The sequence below is a fragment of the Glycine max genome, chromosome 18 (assembly GCF_000004515.6).
Source record: "Glycine max cultivar Williams 82 chromosome 18, Glycine_max_v4.0, whole genome shotgun sequence".
In the NCBI taxonomy this organism is placed as follows: Eukaryota; Viridiplantae; Streptophyta; class Magnoliopsida; order Fabales; family Fabaceae; genus Glycine; species Glycine max.
Genome location: NC_038254.2, coordinates 34,802,025 through 34,824,326, shown reverse-complemented (window position 1 = coordinate 34,824,326; position 22,302 = coordinate 34,802,025). Strand labels below are relative to the sequence as shown.

General features: G+C 37.4%; 1 pseudogene; it reads left to right on the top strand.

Annotated features, from left to right (window-relative positions):
• The first annotated feature begins 2,959 nt into the window (after positions 1-2,959).
• LOC113000195 (methylmalonate-semialdehyde dehydrogenase [acylating], mitochondrial-like) lies at positions 2,960-5,359 on the top strand (annotated as a pseudogene).
• The last annotated feature ends 16,943 nt before the right edge of the window (positions 5,360-22,302 follow it).

Here is a 22,302-nt window from a genome sequence, read left to right as displayed (position 1 = left end):
AATTCATATAACAAATATATGCTTAATTATTTCAAACAAATAAGTAAAAAAAAAATACTATCACTTAAGCTTTTAGAGAAAACAGGGTAGATTTATAAATTGACTAAAGAGTTGCTTTAATTTGAAAGTAATGATTTGCGATGAAAAATAAATTTTTAATATAATAAGAAAAAATTGATAGAAACTAATGTGAGAAAGATGAAATTCAAAGAAAAATAAAGATATATTAACGGAAAAAATACGAGATATAGTAATTTTAGAATCTTAAAAATAAAAAGTAAATGCGAAATGATGAAAATATGTGTTATAAAGAAAAGGAAAATATAATGTAAAAATAAATATAAAATTTAAGAAAAGGGGTAGAATTGTACTTTAAAAAACATTTCATAAATAATTTGGGCAAAACAACACTTTAAAACTCAATTTGTAATTGTAAATTAAACGAGGTTTTGTAAATGGCAGAACAATACTTTGTCTCAAGAGTTTGTGAAGGACAAAAACAAATTTACAAGAGGCCTTGGTATATAGTTGAAAAAAAAAACTTTGACATAAGCTCAACTCTTTTCCTATTAGATTAGCATAGATAAAATATAATCAAAGTAGAGAGAGGAGGAGAGAAATGACACAATTTTTTTTTCTTGGTGTGTTCCACCCATAGAAATTATGTTCAATCCTTGACAACTTTCAAATGTTTTATAATATGAACAATTGATGTATAAGTATACTAATCCTTCTTCACAATCTTGGTACTTTTTGCACTGGTATTTGTATTACTCATAATTAGTTAAGTAAATTTGTAACTTTTATTCTATTTATCTAACCGGCCTTTTTTTTTTGTTGTGAACAGTTTTATTTCATCATATGTGTTGGTGTTTGTAAATATGTTTTATATGCTTAACCATAGGCTAGCTAGAATATCGGTTGTTATTATGCATGTTGTTTGTTTTGCAGGTTGGGTAGTTTAGCATTTGTTGCCTTCATACATTTCACTCACTTTCACACATTTATGAGTGGGTCTTTCACTCGGGTTTGTGTAGTGGTAACCTGCGAGATGCACATCTTATTTTCTTATCATTAAGACCTCACCTAGAGTTTGATTCTTTTTCAAATGTATTATTACATCTAATGATTTACATATATATTTGCTGTGATCGATACTTGTAACCCAAATGTTCTTTCATACAAGTCTTATAAAACTCCCCTCTTTCTGCAAAAATAATTAAGATCACGAAATAATTAAAAATCATCGTAGTATATCTCAATAAATGTAGAGATTGATAGCCTTAAAGACTATACTGATCTTTATATAAGGTATTTACAATAAATATATTATAAAGGTATTTATAGAAGGCATCTAATTGAATATTGAATTTCGAAAGATCACCTTATTAACCTTTTTTTCCTATAACATCTTTAAGGCTGTGTTCGTTTCCTAACAAAGAAAAGGAAAGAAATTAACTCCAACGAGGAAAGAGGATGAAATACAGACTTTCACTTGTTCGGTTGAGTTCAAAGTTACATGGGATGTGTATGATTATGGTAGGGTCCATGTTTGCAAATTTCTTCACAAAACTGCGATGAAAGTGAGACATGAAGTATGTGTTTGGTTTGGAGTTAAAGAATTGATTTTGAGTTTAAAATTGATTTTAGATACATTTTCATATGTTTGGTTTCAAGTTAGAGAAGAATTTAGAATTATTTCTGAGTTGAAGCAACTTTGAGTAACTTTTGTATTGGATCAAAAATTTTGTACTGAATTTTACTTCTAACTTGATTTTATAATACAAAATTCAAATATAAATCACATCACTTCAAAATTAATTTTATTTAAAATCAATTTTATCAACCTCCATCCAAACACACACAAAAGCATACAATAAAAATGTGATTAAGTGGTTTTTCAAATATAACCCGGTGAACTTGTGGTGTGCAAGACTCCAACAATATTTTTATTCCTCTTGGATTCAAGATTTAATTAATGTTATGTGACCATTTAAAAAGTCTTGTGACTTTTTTATATTAAATCTTTACCCTCCCTTTCCAATTATAAGATCTAGATTTATGCCTCTCACTGTCATATAAGATGTTTCCAACATAAAACTTATAAACAATTGTTAAAACTCTAACATAAAATACAGACATAAGGATTGTTATGGTGTAGAACACGGACTGTGATTTGACTTGTGCAACCTGAAATAGGTTTGGAGAAAATGAGACAATCATAGAGAGAATTTAGAGAGGGAGAAAGATATCTTTGAAGTCTCGTAGTGTTGAATTATGTTGTGTCATCCCTATTTGTGATTACATAATGCTTATTTATAGTATTTGCCTACGTGGTGTTATCACAAGTATTTTTGTTAAATATCCTATTCTCAAGGTTACATCAGACTTGTCCAAAGCCGATTTGCCACTAGGGCACTTCTTGCTTCAATCGATTGCTTAAATTTATACCTGATTTATGATCTTTAAGTCCTTTGTCATATATGTGCTATGTGTTCATGATGTGTAAAGTTGATATTTATCCTAAAACAAGGATAAAATTGGAATTGTAAATTTGCTTATAATTTGTATTCCTTTTTTTATTATCTACTATACAACTTTTTGCTTTTCCATATAGACCATAGCACACTACTAAAATAAATGTTTTCGATGACAACAGATCTACGACGATTATACAATAATCGTCTTAAAAAAAAGGGTAGTGACATTTTTATAAATAATTGCAACTTTTCAAAGACGTTTTTCTCAAAACCGTCTTTGAAAACGTATTACTACATCGGTTTCGTAAAAAATCGTCTTTGAAAATGCATCTGACTTATTTAAAAGGCACACGTCTCTCTCACTCGTGCCCACTAACATTCTTCAACAATCGTGTCTCTCGCTGCTAGAAACCCTAAGCCCTAATCCAAACCCTACTCAATCCTTCTCTCTTCGTCACAAATGACACTTCTTCGGGGCGATGCCGAGAAGGTCTCCTAGAAGGGTGAAAACCTCAAAAATGTGTTTGTGTGGTTTGAAGAAAGGAGTGAGTGGCAACCCTTGTCCTCGATTTTTGACCTGTGGGCTCAAATTAACTAGTAGGGACCTAATTCTTCAACCACTAGTATGAATTTCCTTCTCTTTCACTTAGGATTTTCAATTATTATTATTATTATTATTATTATTATTATTATTATTATTATTTGTATTTGTTGTTCTTGTTGTTTGCGAAGGCTAGAGACTAACCTGTTATGTAGTGTCTACTCCTGATGTTGATGAGTTTGAAAGATGGCAAAAGGAGATTGAAGAGGTAGACATACAAGTGGAAGGTTCGGAATTTGGATCCTTATCTGGCAATGTTGGTCGTACTGGGGTAGGAGAAGATTATGAGAGACCTTCGACAGGGTATTACATCATTTCGCATTTCTGTCATGGCGAAAAACTACAATCATGAAACACCAACGAGTTATGTTAAAGTTCTAGGATCTTATACGCAAAGATATGGTAAACATTTTACAATGTTCTATGCCTTTGCCACATATAGTCTCAAATTTAGGCCAAGACACCATACTGACACCTATGCCATTTAGTCACATGACTACTTTGTAACTATTTCAGGATAAACTTGCACTGAATGTGACCACTAAACAAGGAAAGACATTAAAGGATGTACAAGGAGATGTATTCCATGGTTTAGATTGGTGTTTCTAGTATGTTGCTTGAGAAGCTTTTGAAATGAAATATTGATTTGAGCTCATAATTTTGGTGATGAGCTTCTCTGAACATTTTGATTTATGTCATTTAGAGGTGGTGGAACATGCTTGTGGGATGGAAACTCTACAAATGGGAGAATATTTTTCCAATGTATCAAGTGGAATTGATACTTACAACATTAGAGAGCCACTTGGTGTATGTGCTGGTATTTGTCCATTCAATTTTCCTGCAATGATTCCCTTGTGGGTAAGTTGTTTCCAACTTTTTTGGTGGTTATTTTGCTATGCAATTGTTTCCAAAATTAATGTTCTTGCCATTTAAATTTTTTTCAACCTTCCTTTCTTGTTACATTCAAATACTTTTTTAGCTTTGATCTTCACTAAGGAATTTTTCGTAGAATATTTGTAGGAACAATATCTTCACTAATGTTCATTTTATAATTTAAAATAATAGATAAGTACCCCTCAACTGCTTTGAACCCTGCCTGCACTTGCTCTTTTCGCAATGTAAATCCATTTAAACTAATTAAGGACGAGTTACTTTAAGTTTGCATTTTGCAAGTGATACTTTAGCAAGAAAGGAAGCTAGTGCCACCCAAGTAAAGTCTTGCCTTTTTTATTGTGTCCATGTTTCTGCCTCACATGGATCATCTTATTAAATTTAATTTCTGAATAGATAATATTAGGAAGAATGTCAGATCTTACAGTTTGAGAAGTCTATATTAATTTTGCTTTTGTGATGACTGATAAATGTGTTCTTATTTATCCATCAAGTAATGAAATACTAAATATTATTGTCCACCCTTGAGTTTTTCTTCCCCATCCATGTAATGGTACGTGCAGCATGCTTCTATGGTAATAACAAACTTAACTGGCAGAACTCAGAAATATACAGTATGTTGTCCACTTTCATGATTCATCATTTTTGGTTACATGCAACTTATGGCAGAAAGAATTGGATATCATAACTTTGGCATTTTTCCAGGTGCTTCTGTAATGCTTGCAGAATTGGCAATGGAAGCTGGTTTGCCTAATGGTGTCTTAAATATAGTTCATGGAACCCATGTATGCTATAATCTTTTCTAATTAAACTTTTGTTCTTCACTTGTTCACTTGTTTCTTGAAAAACTTTCCAAGTAAAGGAACTCATGGGCTTATTTGGCATTTGGTAATTAATTGCATCATGTATTCAAGTTTTCAGGCTAATATGGGGGCCAAAAATCATGTGGTTGTAATGCCTAATGCAAGTGGCAATGCTACTGTAAATGCTTTAGTTGCTGCAAGTTTTGGTGCTGCTGGTCAAAGGTGCATGGCTCTCAGCAGTGTTGTTTTGTTGGGGGCTCAAAACTATGGTATCCTTCTCTATCAAGTTCTTATTCAATTAGTTTTATTATGATTTTTGTGGTGTCATCTTACGCGTGAAGCAATTTTATGCTCTTCCTCTAGTGCTTGTTCCAAAATGATCTGGATGTCTTTGGTGTGCGCCAAACTGAATCACCATTCTTCCTTTCCCAAGACATAATTCAACATCTCCAAAATTTAATCACATTTTTTGCACATTCATACTGCTGTGCAAATTAGCAAGAATGATTAATTCTTTCCATCCTTTTGATAATTCTGGTGACTGTTCCAAGTATTTGGATTTGTTTGTGATGCAGTCTTGGTGAGGAAATTGGTTTTAGTTATTTGGCCTCATAAAACTTACTTTTAACCATGTATTTATAATCTTTTAAGTATAATAACTTCATCGTTTAGTCTTCATGAAATTCTGATACTGAGGACAGATGTCGTACAGGATGTCACGACATCGCGCTTCAGAACATGCAGATTGTATATGACAGTATGAACAGATTAAACAAGTAAATAACACAAGAGAATTGTTAACCCAGTTCGGTGCAACGTCACCTACATCTGGGGGCTACCAAGCCAGGGAGGAAATCCACTAAAATAGTATTAGTTCGAAGATCTAACAGCCACTGTATACAACCTTCTCACCTAACCACTACCCATGCAACTTCTACCTAAGAGCCACTCTTAGATATGAGAACCCCTCTCACTCCCTCTCAATCACTCACCCGTGTTTACAAACAAATCAAAGACACACCAGAGATTGCTCTCTGAACAATAGAGATCAACTCTACACACTCAGGTCCAACACTTGATGTTAGGGTAACATCAAGGTGGCTCACAAAACACTCAAGTCACAAAACTCACAAAATAACTCTTCAATCTCTGACTTGATTAAAAACCCGTGCAGCCTTCATGTTTATATAGCAGTGTACGTATCTGGGCTGCAACAACTTGCGCTGGATAAGCTCTATCATTCTCCTGAAAAATCTGCACTTAAAGATCTAAAAGATAAAGTTTTATCTTTTAGTTTTTATCTTCAATCTCTAATCCCTGAACGAAACTATTCAAGTTTGTAATTCAATCTTTAATTATCTTTTAATTCGTTCCTAAAGATAGAGCTCCTAATCTGTTGCTGACTGCACATTAATCTGTTAAAGATATAACAGATTTATGTGTCCAGTATTTTCGGGCAGGATGTCCTGGACATTGTATCCGACATCGTGGATCCTGCAGCTTCAATTCTTCATTTGACATTTTATCTTGCCTTGTGCATTGTGCAGCCCAATCTGATTCCTTGACATAATGTTAGACATCATGTGCAGCAACTCCAGCTTTCCTTCATTGTCTAAGTGCTTATGTTTTAACAAAATTTTAGCCAATCTTTTAAAACTAAGTAAAGCTAAGCACTAACAATCTCCCCCTTTGGAAAATTTTGTCTAAAACATACTTAGACACTTCCTGAGCAGGTACGAGCAGTCATGCAAGTGGGATCAGCAACTTTCATTATCAGAGTAATCAAGCACAGCAGTATCTGTAGTGGTGACAGCAAAATTCTGCAAGTTGCAAATCTACAAGTCTTTTCCAGGATGTCAAGACATCTCACGTGACATCAGCTTTCTGCTCCCCCTGTCTCCATGCTCTTACTGCTGTGAAGTGAATATTCTGCTAGGCAGCAGTTCACTGCAGCATCTTCTATCAGCTACTAGTTTCAGTAGCTTACATCAATCATCATCAGCAGCAGCAGTATAAATACTACTCCCCCTCAAAATCATAAATCATGCATAATATCCTTCATAAATCATGCATAATATCCTACTACTCCCCCTTTTTAGACAGAATTTGGCAAAAGTAGAATGCATGAAATTAATGTGCAAATATTACAGACCAATAACAATCAATTGTTCAAAGGGACATGCCCCAATAGCTAGTCATGGGGTGGCATCAGAATCATCATCATCTGATTCTGTATCCTCTGCTGCATCTTCTTCTTCCTCAGCTGCTTCTCCATCATCAACGCCATTGTCTGAGAGTCTTTTGATCAGGCGTTCCAGCTCCATTTTCTTCTCTGTGTTGGCTTTGATGGTTGCCTCCAGCACCTTGCATGTGTCCTTGAGTTCAGCAATCAAATCATCCTTGGACACAGCACCTGAAGCAGCAGCTTTCCCTGATGTCGAGACAATGTCTGGGACATGTGTCCCCTCAAACAGTTTGTAATGCAGGGATAGAGGAGATTCTCTCTTCTTCACAGAGTCAATGTTGTTTAAAATATTGGGATGTTGACTCAACATAATGCCACACAATACAGTTGGGAAGGAAATGGGTAATTTGACAGCAAAAGATTCTGAATGCTTAATAGTTTGATCAAAAATATAGTTTCCAAAATTAAATTTGGACTTGGTTCCAACAGCATACAGAAATTTACCCAAACCTGTGGCAACAGTGGAAGTATGATTGGTGGGTACCCAGTTGGCAGTGCCAATCCTATGCAGGATTGCATACTTCACACTTAGCTTCCCTGCAGAAAGCTTCCCTTTCTTTGGCCAATGCTGGACTTGCTTGGCAGTGATTTCCTTGGCAATTTGATGCTCAGAAACAGCAATATCCACCACTCCTTCAGTTGGTCTGCCCAGGTACTTGTTGATTACAGCAGGGGAGAATCTAATACATTTTCCTCTGACAAACACTTTCTGATACTCATCACTCTTTCTGTTTGTTATGTCAGAGGGAATGTTGACAATGAATTCCCTGACTAGATTTTCATAACAATCTCCCAACTTGGTGACAGTTTTCAGCAGTCCAGCAGCCTTGATGAGGTCCATGATCTCCTTGCAATCCAAGGCATCTCTTCCCAGTTCTCTTTCTAAAGCAAGTCTGCGTTGATATACAAATTTCCACCTTTCAACATTGCCAATGGAGTGGAATGAAATGTTGTCCAATGGGGCATCAGGGACATTTCCAGGCACCTTTTTCCTTGATTTCTTGGCTCTCTTGATGTCGGGAACATCTAGTTCGACATCATCATCAGAATCAGATAAGGAAATTTCTTTCCTCTTCTTGGAAGGGATTGCAACTTTGCTCCATCTGGATGTGGTAGGAGTGATTGGTGTGCTCTTCTTCTGTGCAGTAGTTTTGATTCGTCCAGACCTAGTAATGGGGGTTTTTCCCTTTCTGCTTTGTAATCTTTCTGCAATGCCAGGTGCCAACTTTTTGGCAATGGGTTCCTCATTAGATTCTACTTCTTCTAGGTCAATGAAGTCACCTGGAGCAGGTTCTGGTGCCCTTGGTGCAGGGGTCTCCTCTGTGGCTTGATCCTCTTCCTCTGTTGATTTCTCTTCACTGGATGAAGAGAGGACTTCAACATTTGGGGTGGAAGATGTTGGGATATCTTTATCAGCATCAGGGACATAAGCATTTTTCAAAATGCTATTCACAAAACTGCGGATCTTCTTATCCATCTCAGTGTCTTCTTCCCTAGGGCTTGTTGCAAAGCTAGGGTTTTCAGAAATCTTCACTCCCTGTTGTCTTTTAGGGACCAGTTTCTCAGGAACAGGGCCTGGACCAGGAATCATTTGTATGGATTGGATATTGAGTGCAGGTTGTTCCTGGTTTGATGGAGTTTTGGAGGATGATGGAAATGATGGTACAGAGGGTGAAACAGGGGATGAGGTTTCTTTTGGTGAGGTAGCCATGGAGAAGCAGAGCTTTGGGAGTGGTTTCGTGAATATCTGAGAAGTGTTGGGGAATGCTGATGCAAACGAGATTGCCACGAAAATGTAAGTTTGAATGAGGAATGTAGGAGAACGTGTGAAACGGAGGTTGAATTTGTTTTGGCCCAGTAGTGAACGTGCTATTAATGTTGAGTGAGAAGTTTGAGCACGTTCAGATAGAAGTAACTGCTATAACTCCTCTAGCAGACAAATGCCCAGCTTGCCCCTCAGTTTTTCAAACTGATTTGCATCCAATGCCTTTGTGAAAATATCTGCTACTTGTTCCTCAGTGGCAACATGCTCCAGTGTGATAACTTTATCATCAACAAGATCTCTAATATAGTGATGTCTAATGTCAATGTGCTTGGTTCTGCTGTGTTGAACAGGATTTTTAGAAATATTAATAGCACTCATGTTGTCACAGTACAATGTCATGACATCTTGTTCGACATTGTACTCCTTCAGCATCTGCTTCATCCAAACTAGTTGTGAACAGCTGCTTCCTGCTGCAATATACTCTGCTTCTGCAGTAGATAGGGACACACAGTTCTGCTTCTTGCTGAACCATGAAATAAGATTGTTTCCCAAATAGAAACATCCACCAGAAGTGCTTTTTCTGTCATCTGCACTTCCAGCCCAATCAGCATCACAATATCCAACCAGCATTGAATCTGAACAATGACAGTACATAATTCCATAGTCACTGGTGCCATTTACATATTTCAGAATTCTCTTTACTTGATTCAAGTGACTTATCTTGGGATTGGCTTGATATCTTGCACAAACACCTACTGCAAAGGTGATGTCAGGTCTGCTTGCTGTTAAATATAGTAAGCTCCCAATCATGCTTCTGTACAGACTTTGATCAACACTGGTGCCAGCTTCATCCTTTGACAGCTTCAAGTGAGTAGGTGCAGGTGTTCTTTTATGGCTGGCATTTTCCATCCCAAACTTCTTGACAATGTTCTTTGCATACTTGCTTTGTGAGAGGAATATGGAGTCTTCCATCTGCTTCACTTGGAGTCCCAGAAAATAAGTCAGCTCTCCAACAAGACTCATCTCAAATTCAGATTGCATCTGTTGGACAAAATGTCGAAGCATCTCATTCGACATCCCTCCAAACACAATGTCATCAACATATATCTGTGCTATCATCAAGTTTTCAGCATCTTGTTTGACAAAGAGAGTCTTGTCAATTCCTCCCTTCCTATACCCTTGCTGAGTAAGGAACTCTGTTAGCCTTTCATACCAAGCTCTTGGAGCTTGCTTCAATCCATAGAGAGCCTTCTTGAGCCTGTATACATGATCTGGATGAGTTGGATCTACAAATCCCTTTGGCTGCTCCACATAGACTTCTTCATTCAGGTATCCATTCAGAAACGCGCTCTTCACATCCATCTGGTACAGCTTGAATTTGAGGATGCAAGCTACACCAAGTAACAATCTGATGGACTCAAGTCTAGCAACAGGGGCGAAAGTTTCATCAAAGTCTACACCTTCAATCTGAGTGTAGCCTTGAGCAACAAGTCTGGCCTTGTTTCTGGTTATAACACCTTCATTGGTTTTGTTCTTGAAGATCCACTTGGTGCCAATCACATTAGTTCCCTCGGGTCTAGGAACTAGCTCCCAAACTTCATTCCTTTTGAATTGCTCCAATTCTTCTTGCATAGCATTGATCCAGAACTCATCAGTCAGTGCCTCTTTCACATTCTTTGGCTCAGTTTTGGAGACAAAGCATGAATTGGAGACAATCTCAATCTCCCTTGATCTTGTAGTGACTCCTCTGTTTGGATCTCCTATAATCAGCTCCTTGGGGTGCATCTTCTGGATTCTAATGGAGGGACTCTTGTCAGGTTGATTGATGTTTGGTTCATCTGTAGCAGAATCAGAGTTTTCTGCATTTTCTGCACTTTTAGCTGTATCTGCTACATTGTCTCCCGATGTTCTGACATCGTCTTCGACATCCTTCTTTCTTGCTGGAGTTAGATCATCAACAACCACATTGATGGATTCCATCATAGTTCTGGTTCTGGAATTGAATACTCTATATGCTCTGCTGTTTGTAGAGTATCCCAAGAATATTCCTGCATCACTCTTGGGATCCATCTTTCTCCTTTGCTCTCTATCTGCCAAAATGTAACATGGACTTCCAAAGATGTGGAAGTGCTTGACAGTTGGCTTCCTCCCTTTCCAGATTTCATACAGTGTGGTTGGAGTCCCTCTTCTAAGTGTGACTCTGTTGTGGATATAGCATGCTGTGTTCATGGCTTCAGCCCAGAGATTATAGGGAAGTTCTTTGGCATGAAGCATGACCCTAGCAGCTTCTTGCAAAGTCCTGTTTTTCCTTTCAACTATGCCATTTTGTTGTGGTGTGATGGCTGCAGAGAACTCATGAGTGATGCCTTCAGATGTGCAGAATTCAGTAAACTTGCTGTTTTCAAACTCTCTGCCATGGTCACTCCTAATTCTCTTGATGACACAGTCTTTTTCTCTTTGAAGTCTTAGACTCAACTCTTTGAATACTTCAAAGGTGTCTGATTTCTCTCTGATAAAGTTGACCCAGGTAAATCTGGAGAAATCATCCACAACAACATAGGCATACCTCTTTCCTCCAAGGCTTTCAACTTGCATAGGCCCCATCAAGTCCATGTGAAGTAGTTCCAGCACCCTGGAAGTGGTCTGATGTTGAAGCTTCTGGTGGGACATCTTGACTTGCTTTCCAATCTGACATTCACCACAGATTCTGCCTTCTTCTATTTTCAGATTGGGAATGCCTCTAACATCACCTTTGTCAATGATTTTCTTCATGCCTCTTAAGTGCAGATGTCCAAATCTTTGATGCCATATTTTGACTTCATCTTCTTTGGAGGATAGACATGTGGAGGAGTAACTGGTTTCTTGAGGTGTCCATAGGTAACAGTTGTCCTTTGATCTGCTGCCCTTCATTAGAACTTCACTCTTCTCATTTGTCACCAAGCATTCTGACTTTGTGAAGTTTACATTGAATCCTTCATCACACAACTGACTGATGCTGATCAAGTTTGCAGTCAGTCCCTTCACCAGCAGTACTTTGTTCAGATTAGGAAGTCCATCATGGACTAGCTTTCCCATTCCAGTGATCTTTCCTTTAGAGCCATCTCCAAATGTCACATAGCTAGTGGAGCAAGGTTCAATGTTCACCAGGAATTCTTTAACTCCTGTCATGTGTCTGGAACAGCCGCTATCTAGGTACCAATCTTCCTTAGCTGATGCTCTAAGTGAAGTATGAACAACAAGACTAACAATCTTGTGTTTTGGAACCCACATCATCTTCCTTCCGCTGCTGCTACTTTGAGTTCCATGATGTGGATGGCCATGTAGATGATAGCAAAAGGGCTTTATGTGACCATACTTGCCACAGTAGTGACACCTCTACTTCTTTCTTTTGCTCTTTTTCTGCTGCGTTCCATGATGTCGAGACCGATGTTGTGACATCGTGGCTCCAGTGCTGTTTTTGGCAGGAACAAATTCTGTCATGGTTGTTCTGCCAGCAGATTTATGATTAAATCCAAGTCCTCTCTGGTTTCCAACATTCTTCCCAAGCTGTAGCACCTCATCAAGCATATCTGAGCCTTTATTCAGCATCTTTATTGATTTTGTCATGTTTTCCAGTTTAGAGTTCAGAAAACCAATTTCTCCTTTAAGCTCAGAGATCTCCTCTTCATGTGCCTCCTTCTCAGCCTCCAGATTTGCAATGATCTTCTTCAGTTGAGCTTCTTGCTGAAGAATCTTCTCACTTTTGATGCATAGTTCTCTATAGGATATAGCAAGCTCATCAAAAGTGAGTTCAATATCAATATCACTTGAATCTTCATCAGATTCAAATCTCCCAGTGAGTGCATTCACATCTCTGTCAGAATCACTTTCTTGTTCACTCTCTGTATCATCAGACCGACATACAGAAAGTCCTTTCCTCTGCTTCTTGAGATGGGTGGGACATTCAGCTTTGATGTGTCCATAGCCTTCACACCCATGGCATTGAATTCCTTTGCTGTGACTGGGCTTTTCATCTGACTTCTTCTGGTATTCACTACCTTTCCTGATGTCGAAAGGGATGTTCCGGACATGTGGTTTCTGCCTCCTGTCCATTCTTTTCAGCACTTTGTTGAACTGTTTTCCAAGGAGCACAACTGCGTTAGTCAGACCTTCATCAGTATCCAGGTCATACTCATCTTCTTCTCCTTCATCATTGGACACGAACGCCAGGTTCTTGCTCTTCTTTTCAGTCCTATCCGAGAGTCCTAGCTCAAAGGTTTGAAGGGAACCAATGAGTTCATCTACTCTCATGTTGCAAATGTCTTGGGCCTCCTCTATTGCAGTGACTTTCATGTCAAATCTCTTAGGCAAAGATCTGAGGATCTTTCTCACCAGCTTTTCATATGTCATCCTTTCTCCCAAGGCAGTGCAAGCATTGGCAATTTCAAGAATGTTCATGTGGAAGTCATGAATGCATTCTTCCTCCTTCATCTTCAGATTTTCGAATTTTGTAGCCAATAGTTGCAATCTGGACATCTTCACTTTGGAGGTTCCTTCATGAGTGGTTTTCAGAATCTCCCATGCATCCTTGGCAACTGTGCATGTGTTGATCAATCTGAAGATATTCTTGTCAACTCCATTGAATAGGGCATTCAAGGCTTTGGAGTTTCCAAGTGCCAATTCGTCTTCTTCTTTTGTCCAGTCTTCTTCTGGCTTCAATTCATCAGTGGGCTTTCCTTCTGTGTCCAGCATCTTGGGATGTTCCCAGCCTTTGATGACAACTTTCCAGGTTCTGCTATCCAGTGATTTGAGGAAGGCCACCATCCTTGCTTTCCAGTATTCATAGTTGGTTCCATCCAGAATTGGTGGTCTGTTCACTGGTCCTCCTTCTTTCTCCATGTTCATCAGAATTTATCTCCCTAGATCTCACTCAGTGATTTAGAGTGCCTGCTCTGATACCAATTGAAATTCTGATACTGAGGACAGATGTCGTACAGGATGTCACGACATCGCGCTTCAGAACATGCAGATTGTATATGACAGTATGAACAGATTAAACAAGTAAATAACACAAGAGAATTGTTAACCCAGTTCGGTGCAACGTCACCTACATCTGGGGGCTACCAAGCCAGGGAGGAAATCCACTAAAATAGTATTAGTTCGAAGATCTAACAGCCACTGTATACAACCTTCTCACCTAACCACTACCCATGCAACTTCTACCTAAGAGCCACTCTTAGATATGAGAACCCCTCTCACTCCCTCTCAATCACTCACCCGTGTTTACAAACAAATCAAAGACACACCAGAGATTGCTCTCTGAACAATAGAGATCAACTCTACACACTCAGGTCCAACACTTGATGTTAGGGTAACATCAAGGTGGCTCACAAAACACTCAAGTCACAAAACTCACAAAATAACTCTTCAATCTCTGACTTCATTAAAAACCCGTGCAGCCTTCATGTTTATATAGCAGTGTACGTATCTGGGCTGCAACAACTTGCGCTGGATAAGCTCTATCATTCTCCTGAAAAATCTGCACTTAAAGATCTAAAAGATAAAGTTTTATCTTTTAGTTTTTATCTTCAATCTCTAATCCCTGAACGAAACTATTCAAGTTTGTAATTCAAACTTTAATTATCTTTTAATTCGTTCCTAAAGATAGAGCGCCTAATCTGTTGCTGACTGCACATTAATCTGTTAAAGATATAACAGATTTATGTGTCCAGTATTTTCGGGCAGGATGTCCTGGACATTGTATCCGACATCGTGAATCCTGCAGCTTCAATTCTTCATTTGACATTTTATCTTGCCTTGTGCATTGTGCAGCCCAATCTGATTCCTTGACATAATGTTAGACATCATGTGCAGCAACTCCAGCTTTCCTTCATTGTCTAAGTGCTTATGTTTTAACAAAATTTTAGCCAATCTTTTAAAACTAAGTAAAGCTAAGCACTAACAAAAGCCTTCTATTCTAATTTAGAAATTCATGAAGGTGTTCTAATGTCTGAAATCTAAATGTTGGAACTGAACCTGATGCAGACCTTAGTCCAGTCATTAGCAAATAGGTATGTATTTGGCTCTTCAACTAATAGCACATCTTTAGATTATTTTTTAAGAATTACTATTAAGTGCATCACATTTCCATATTGATCTTGTATACATTGTAGTTATATGTTTCTTAAATATTCTCACAATCTTACCCACTGCACAGGCAAAGGAGCGAATAGATAAATTAATTCAGGTTGAAAGTGGTGCCAGATTAGTGCTCGATGGAATAAATATAGTGGTAGCTTTTAGAGTCTTAATCACTTCATTTCATATTGCGTTGTTCGTAGACATTTCTATACTTTTTCATATCCGATCAATTTACCTCTTCAATCTTTAGCAATTAGCATATTTTGCTTTACACTAAAATAAAAGCCAATTGCACAATCTTATTTCAAAGTAGCCCCTCTATTATTATTCTTTTTTATTTATACTGCACATATCTTATTTGATGTTATTGCATTAGCTTATTGTTTGAAAATTGGTATGCTGTGTAAAAGAACATAAATGGGCACGTCTTCATTCTTTCCTATTACTACTTTCACCAATTAAGTACTTTTCTTTTAGAGACTGACTTCTATATGAGCTTATGTGGGTGTTGAAATTGTCAATACAAAGAGAGAGCAAAACTTCTTGAATTTAATTGGAAGAAGTTAATATTTGTTTGTTTGGTTTCTGGCCGTTGTTATGTACGTTATCACACTGTCTTCTACAACTAAAACTTTTAGCATAATAACATGGTAGTAACTTAGAAGTAACTTTTGCATTTCTTAAGAAAAAATATTTGGCGAAAATGAAAGATAATCGTACATGGCTGAAGTCTAATCAAGCACATGCTAATGTTTCATATTGGTCAAGTATATGATAAAGGATTTTTTAACATGTGCAATTTTGCATAGTTAAGACTCATTAATTATCCATTTCAATTAATTTTGATTAACTCATTAATTATGAGCTATTAAAAATATCATTATTTCTCTCTCTTATCTATTTTATAGAGTCTCTAGTTTATAATCTCTCTTTCAACTGAAAAATAATAGTTAATTTTCAGCTTCCATCTTGAATACAAATCACGAGTTATATGACGCTGTTATATTCAAATCATAAAGCCACTCTTAAAGAAGAAAATAGAATATCTAAATTACATTTTTAGAGTCTTCTTTTTAATCTAAGATTCAAAACAATGTGTGAATTTGGTGCCTTTTTTTTAATTATACTTGGATCTACTGCTATGCATATCCACTTGAATTTGGAGACGCTCTTCTGGATTCAAAGTACTCAACACAGTATGCTGTACATATATGTACATATTTGTCCATTATTATATTGTACTACCAACACACCAAATTTCCTTTATATTGTGCTAATTTTGCATTTTAATTTTGGCTAGCTTTTTTGTAGGTGAGTACATTGGGCCAACTGGTGCACAACTAGATGGAGCAGAAATGGTAGCAAGTGGTTTAGCCACCCATTTTATCCCTTGTAGTGGTAAAAATATTGTATTTAATACCTGCTTATTTTACCGATAAATGTATAATTCTTATACCTTTTAATAAAAAAATGCACATATTTTAATAATGTGAATATAAAAAGTTGGTAAAATATAATCATTTCCTCTTGAGGTACCCACATATCCAAACTTGTGGAAAGGTTCATATACAAAGTGGGAACGTTACACAATAGAAGATGACATGCATATCAAATCACTATTAGAAAATATGCTTTCAACATCGGTTAAAAAACCGATGTTGAAAGTATTATCGTTAACATCGATTTTTAAAAAATCAATGTTAACGTAAAATTTACAACATCGGTTATATAAATAACCGATGTTGATAATATGAATTACACCCAAAAAAATGTATTAATGTTGACAATTAACATCGATTTTTTGTAAAAAACCGATGTTAACGTACGTTAACATCAATTTTCTGTAAAAAAAATCGATGTTAACTAATGTGTGCATGTTGACAGTTAACATCGGTTTTTTTTTTATAGAAAACCGATGTTAATATCGAAAACGTTAACATCGGTTTTTCCAAAAAATCGATGTTAACGTTAACATCGGTTTCTGTAAAAAATCGATGTTAACGTACGTTAACATCAATTTTTCCAAAAAAACCGATGTTAATATCCAAAACGTTAACATCGGTTTTTTTCCAAAAAGTCGATGTTACCATACGTTAACATCGGTTTTTTACAGAAACTGATGTTAACGATTAACATCAGTTTTTTTTTTAAAAACCAATGTTAATCGTTAACATCGATTTTTTTTTCCAAAAAACCGATGTTACCATACGTTAACATCGGTTTTTTTACAAAACCGATGTTGTTTTCAATAATTTTTTTTAAATACTGCTTCTGTTTTTACAATAAAACCAAAATTTAACCTATAAATTTAAAATCAGACCACACAGCACACAACATATATCATCTGCATTCTGTTTTCAAATAGGTTTTAGCAGAAAACTAGCTAGTAAACTATTAATTGAAAAAAATCAATTGATAACTATGGATAACTATCAACAAAGGTTATTCAATGTTAAAATGAAACAACAATTGTAAAAAATGTAATGCAAAGTATGATAAACTAATTAAGTAACCTAAAGTTACATAGTTCCCTAACATGCTATATTTGATTTCTAACTTTTAGATAATACTGTGCCCATTGGATGCGAAGCGCCTTGAGTCTTTCTGCTTCCAATGGTCTAACTTCATTAAAATACTATATGATCAAATAAAAAATAAATGAATAATGTAATAACAATGATAAGAAAACCAACTTTATTTGAAATAAACAATTACCGTTTCCCAATTATTCCTAAAAGATCCTAAGATTATCATGGACATCCAGTGCATGACGTAATAGCCGCACTCAGTGCTTCCTTTTTGTCTATTACACTAAATACATAATGAAATTTGGATATTAATTAAACGTTAACTACAATTAGTGTACACACACATAAGCAGTATATATAAGTAGAATAAATTTAAATCACATACCTTAACAACAATCCACCTAGCAGTAGTCTTGGATTTAGGTTGTGGAGTATCATCAAGTCCTTTCAAAGCACTGTTGAATAAGAGGAACATTAAAATATTGATGTTGTTGAGTTATGCTAATGCAAATGTATTGAAAACAACACTGACCTGTTAATTATTCCCTTAAGATAGTTGTCTGGCCTATTATGTAAAGAACAAAACTAGACCAACTAGGTTTTCCTTAGGCAGAATGACGACCATTTGCCAGTGTCCGCTGCAGTAGAGACGAATATGAGTTATTGTAGTACTATAGATTATTTAAATTCAGTTATTATGTTTGACTTACCCATTCAGGTAGGCTCCAAGGTAGACATCTCGTTTTAAACTCTGCATCCAACTCTTGATGTAACTTTTCGATTCAAATTGCGATTGCCCAGATCTTTGAATGGATTGTGGATCGAGGAATCCATACACATCGGAATTCCCCGCTTGCAGACTTGTCTCAGTCAGATGCCTGTGTTGTTAAGACAAAGTTAATTATGTATGAATTTAAAACAATTACTTTGGTAATTAACAGTAATCCAAATTGACTTACAAAATCCACAACTGTATAACAGATATGCTGAGACATTGACCACCGTGTGCAATTTCAAAGAGATCTTTGTGCTTTATGTACAACGAGAAGTTTTGATTAAACACCCCGAACATGGTAGCATCCCACATAACCTGGAGAGGCTTCAAAAATAGTTGTGGGATGGTCAATGTCATCAGGTACAAGGGATCATCGACCTCATGATCCGGGCTTTCTGGAGGTTTTGCTGGAGACACAACTGCCTGTTGATCAAACATAGTTAATTAACAATTTTTGATTATAGTGAACAAATCAATTGAAAAAAAATAAACATATAATTAGAGTAAATACTTGTTCTGATAAACTCTTCACAAGATGTGTCGGCCAAGCAAGGAAGGTGTTAAGTGCCTGCCACATTGAGGTAACCTCGTCAGTGAGCATAGGAACGAGAGCCTCCGCATCTTTAACCTCTTCAACACAAACCTTGACTTGGCCATGCAACAAAGGGATGTTGTGAACTGCTGTGGATCTCTCATAAAGTCTTCCTAGGGCAACCGGGCGGGAAGGATTTTCTTCAATGTATAGCCCGCATTTGTCTGAGTCACCCGTCTCTGGATCGTTCCCTGAGGGAGCAACACAACTCTCCTTTGTGCTGACACGAGCACCTGAGGGACCAACCTCTGGCTCCGGAGGTAGTGCAAGTCCCTATGAATGCATCTAAGACTGGAACTGGGACTGCATCTGGCTGAAGGATGCCATTAGCTGTCGAGTCACTTTTTCTGTGATCGACTCCTCCAGCTGGTCCCTGATATGTTGGGTCAGCTGCTGTAGGTCTTCAGGAGGCATGGAGGAAAAACTGCGGGACGTTCATGGAGCCGATCCGAAGTATTGCTTTATGGTGACACCTGCTCCAGCAGCACAGACACAACCAAGATGCTTTGGTCGCCCAATGGCAGCAGTTAGGACATCCTAACGTCCATGGGGGACGAACGATCCCTATGACGCCTACTCGTCCAAAGAATCCTCTACATAACACATATATTTGTCCAAGGCATTCACAGAATACACAAAGATAATTACAATTATTAATTATAGATGACTTACAATCTTCTCAGCTATTTCCTTTGCTGTCATAGGCATCATCTGCCCAATTTTCTTGGTGTGGGCTAGCTTCCACTTCACGTGGCGTCTGATGGGAGATGGAGGGTCAATGACGCCCTCAGTGCTTCTGGACTGGGCAACTTCTTCCAATCTTTTCTTTGTCTTCTCAGCCATGAGCTTTTGTTCTAAATATTCATAACCCCCACGAGACAACACGTGGGGGCCAGTGTTTTGCTTTTGGATGGCCTATGCCTTTTTCCGCACATTCTGCAAAAATCGAACATTAATGAAAATAATTACTACAATGAATTATAAGAACTAATTTTTTTGTGGAAAACAACTAAAATGAAAAAGTACATATCTCCCACGAGGGGTATCTGCGGGTCTGACAAAACTAGGCCCATTTCTTCTTCCTATTGCCGTATTTTTCACAGACAATGTCGTCCACATCGTCCTTGTCGGCTGCAAGTGCCCATTTCCTAGTCAAGTCAGATTTAAACTGCCTCCACCGCTCGCCGACAGTCTGAAGAATTTTCTTCTTTGTCCTATTGTCAGAAGCTTTAGGGATTTCAAATTCCCCCTGACAAACAATAAATTAGGTTTTATTGGAAGTAAATAACAAATTTAGGCTACTAAAGAAAATCAAAGAAGAAAACTAAAATACCTGAATATCCTCCCATATCAAATCCTTCTGAGCAGCAGGGACTTCCTTCCAGGTCTCGTATGTCACATCGACCTTATCACGAGCGACAATCCCCAAAAATGTTCTTAATTTCTTCTTGTGGGGACCGTCGGCCTTGCCGGTAGCAGGATCGACGTTGACCACAGATCTTTCTGCCCCAGGTGGTCTAGAGGCCAACGATCGTAGCTGTGTCGCCTTGTGTGTCCGCTTCAATGTAGACAGAGACGTTGATGCGTCTGCAGGAGGAGGAGGAAGAGGAGGAGGAGGCAAGGCCGGTGGAGTAGCCATGGACCTTTAAAGAGAAAAAATTGAGTTAGTTAATATTATCAAAAAACACTGTATGAGTTATGTAAATGAATGTACCGAAATGAAATAGTATATTAGAAAATTATGTTAGATGATGTTAATTAATTCTCCTTCATCATGATCATTACGATTAGCATGAACGTCGTCAGCTTCTTCTTCTCCGATGACGTTAGAATTCATTTGTGTGGACAAAGGACTAACATAAGTGTCCATGTATGAATCATCATCTTCTACATTAACACCAATTGTTTTCCTGTGTAGAACCACGGAGCACCTTTCATCACAAGGGTCTTGCACTTAAAATACTTGCTTAGCTTGTTCTGCCATGATGAAAGGGTCATTCTGGTAAGCTAGTTTCTTTAGGTTTACCAATGGAAATCCTACATCATCAGTCCGCACATCGGTGTTGCTGTGAACCCACTTACATTTGAAAACACAAATAGTAAATTTGACATAGTTAAGCTCCCATATTTTATCAATGAACCCAAAGTAAGGGATGGAAGCTACACAGGGATTGTCATCATCTACACTTGCAAAGTGTTGAGATTCAACCCTTAGGGTGACCCCACTGTTTTGCATTGTACTTTTGTCGTCTTGTCCTTTTGTGTAAAAGGAAAACTTGTTTATGTCGTATCCTTGCCAAGTTATAACATTTATTTTAGGCCCATGAGCTAGCTTTCTTAATGTTTCAGAAGCATTTTCGTGAGCAAAGATTGTATCTTTAAACCAATTAGAGAAAGTCTTGTTATGCTTTTTCAAGACCCAGTTCTTTGACATTTTTGGATTACTTTGTTTGACTAAACCTTCATGCTGAAGTATGTTAGGAAAAACTTTATTAATGTTGTTCAACACATACAAGTGAGCTTGTAACAAATCTTCTACACTTGGAGTGATAACATGCAGTCCTCTTGAACCCTTACCGCCCACTCTGTTGTCATGGCGAGACTCAGGAAGCCCAACAGGTTTAGCCTTTTCAATGTACTCTAAACAAAATTCAATGGCTTCTTTTGCGATGTACCTTTCAACAATAGATGCTTTTGGACGATGTAGATTCTTGGTATACCCTTTTAAGATCTTCATGTAGCACTCAACCGGGTACATCCAGCACAGATAAACAGGACCACAACATTTGATTTCTCTAACTAGGTGAACAATTAAGTGGACCATGATGTCAAAGAAAGCAGGAGGAAAATACATCTCCAACTGGCACAGTATAATTGCAGCCTCATTTTCCAGGTCATCAAAGTTGACAGGATCAAGGACTTTACTGCATATGACATTAAAGAAAAAGCATAGGCGAGTTATGGCTAACCTGACTTTGTTAGGAAAAATGTCTCGTATGGCCACGGCTAACAATTGTTGCATCAACACATGACAATCATGAGACTTTAACCCCACCAGCTTAAGCTCCTTCAACTGCACAAGGCTCTTAATATTTGAAGAGTATCCTTGTGGGACTTTAACCCGATGCAGACATTGGCAAAAACTGATCTTCTCCTTTCTGGACAAAGCATGACAAGCTGGAGGCAAGTATATTTTTTTACCATCAGACCTTGGATGCAACTGCAATCGTATGCCCATGTCAGCTACATCTTGACGGGTATTCAGACCATCTTTCGTTTTGCCTTGAATGTTAAGGAGTGTCCCAATGACACTGTCACATACATTTTTCTCTACATGCATAACATCAATACAATGTCTAACATCTAGATCAGACCAGTAAGGAAGATCAAAGAAAATGGACCTCTTCTTCCATATGCAACTCTTACTTTTATCCTTCTTTTGGGTCTTTCCAAATACAATATTCAGGTGTTCAACCCACTGGAAGATATGCTCACCAGTTAA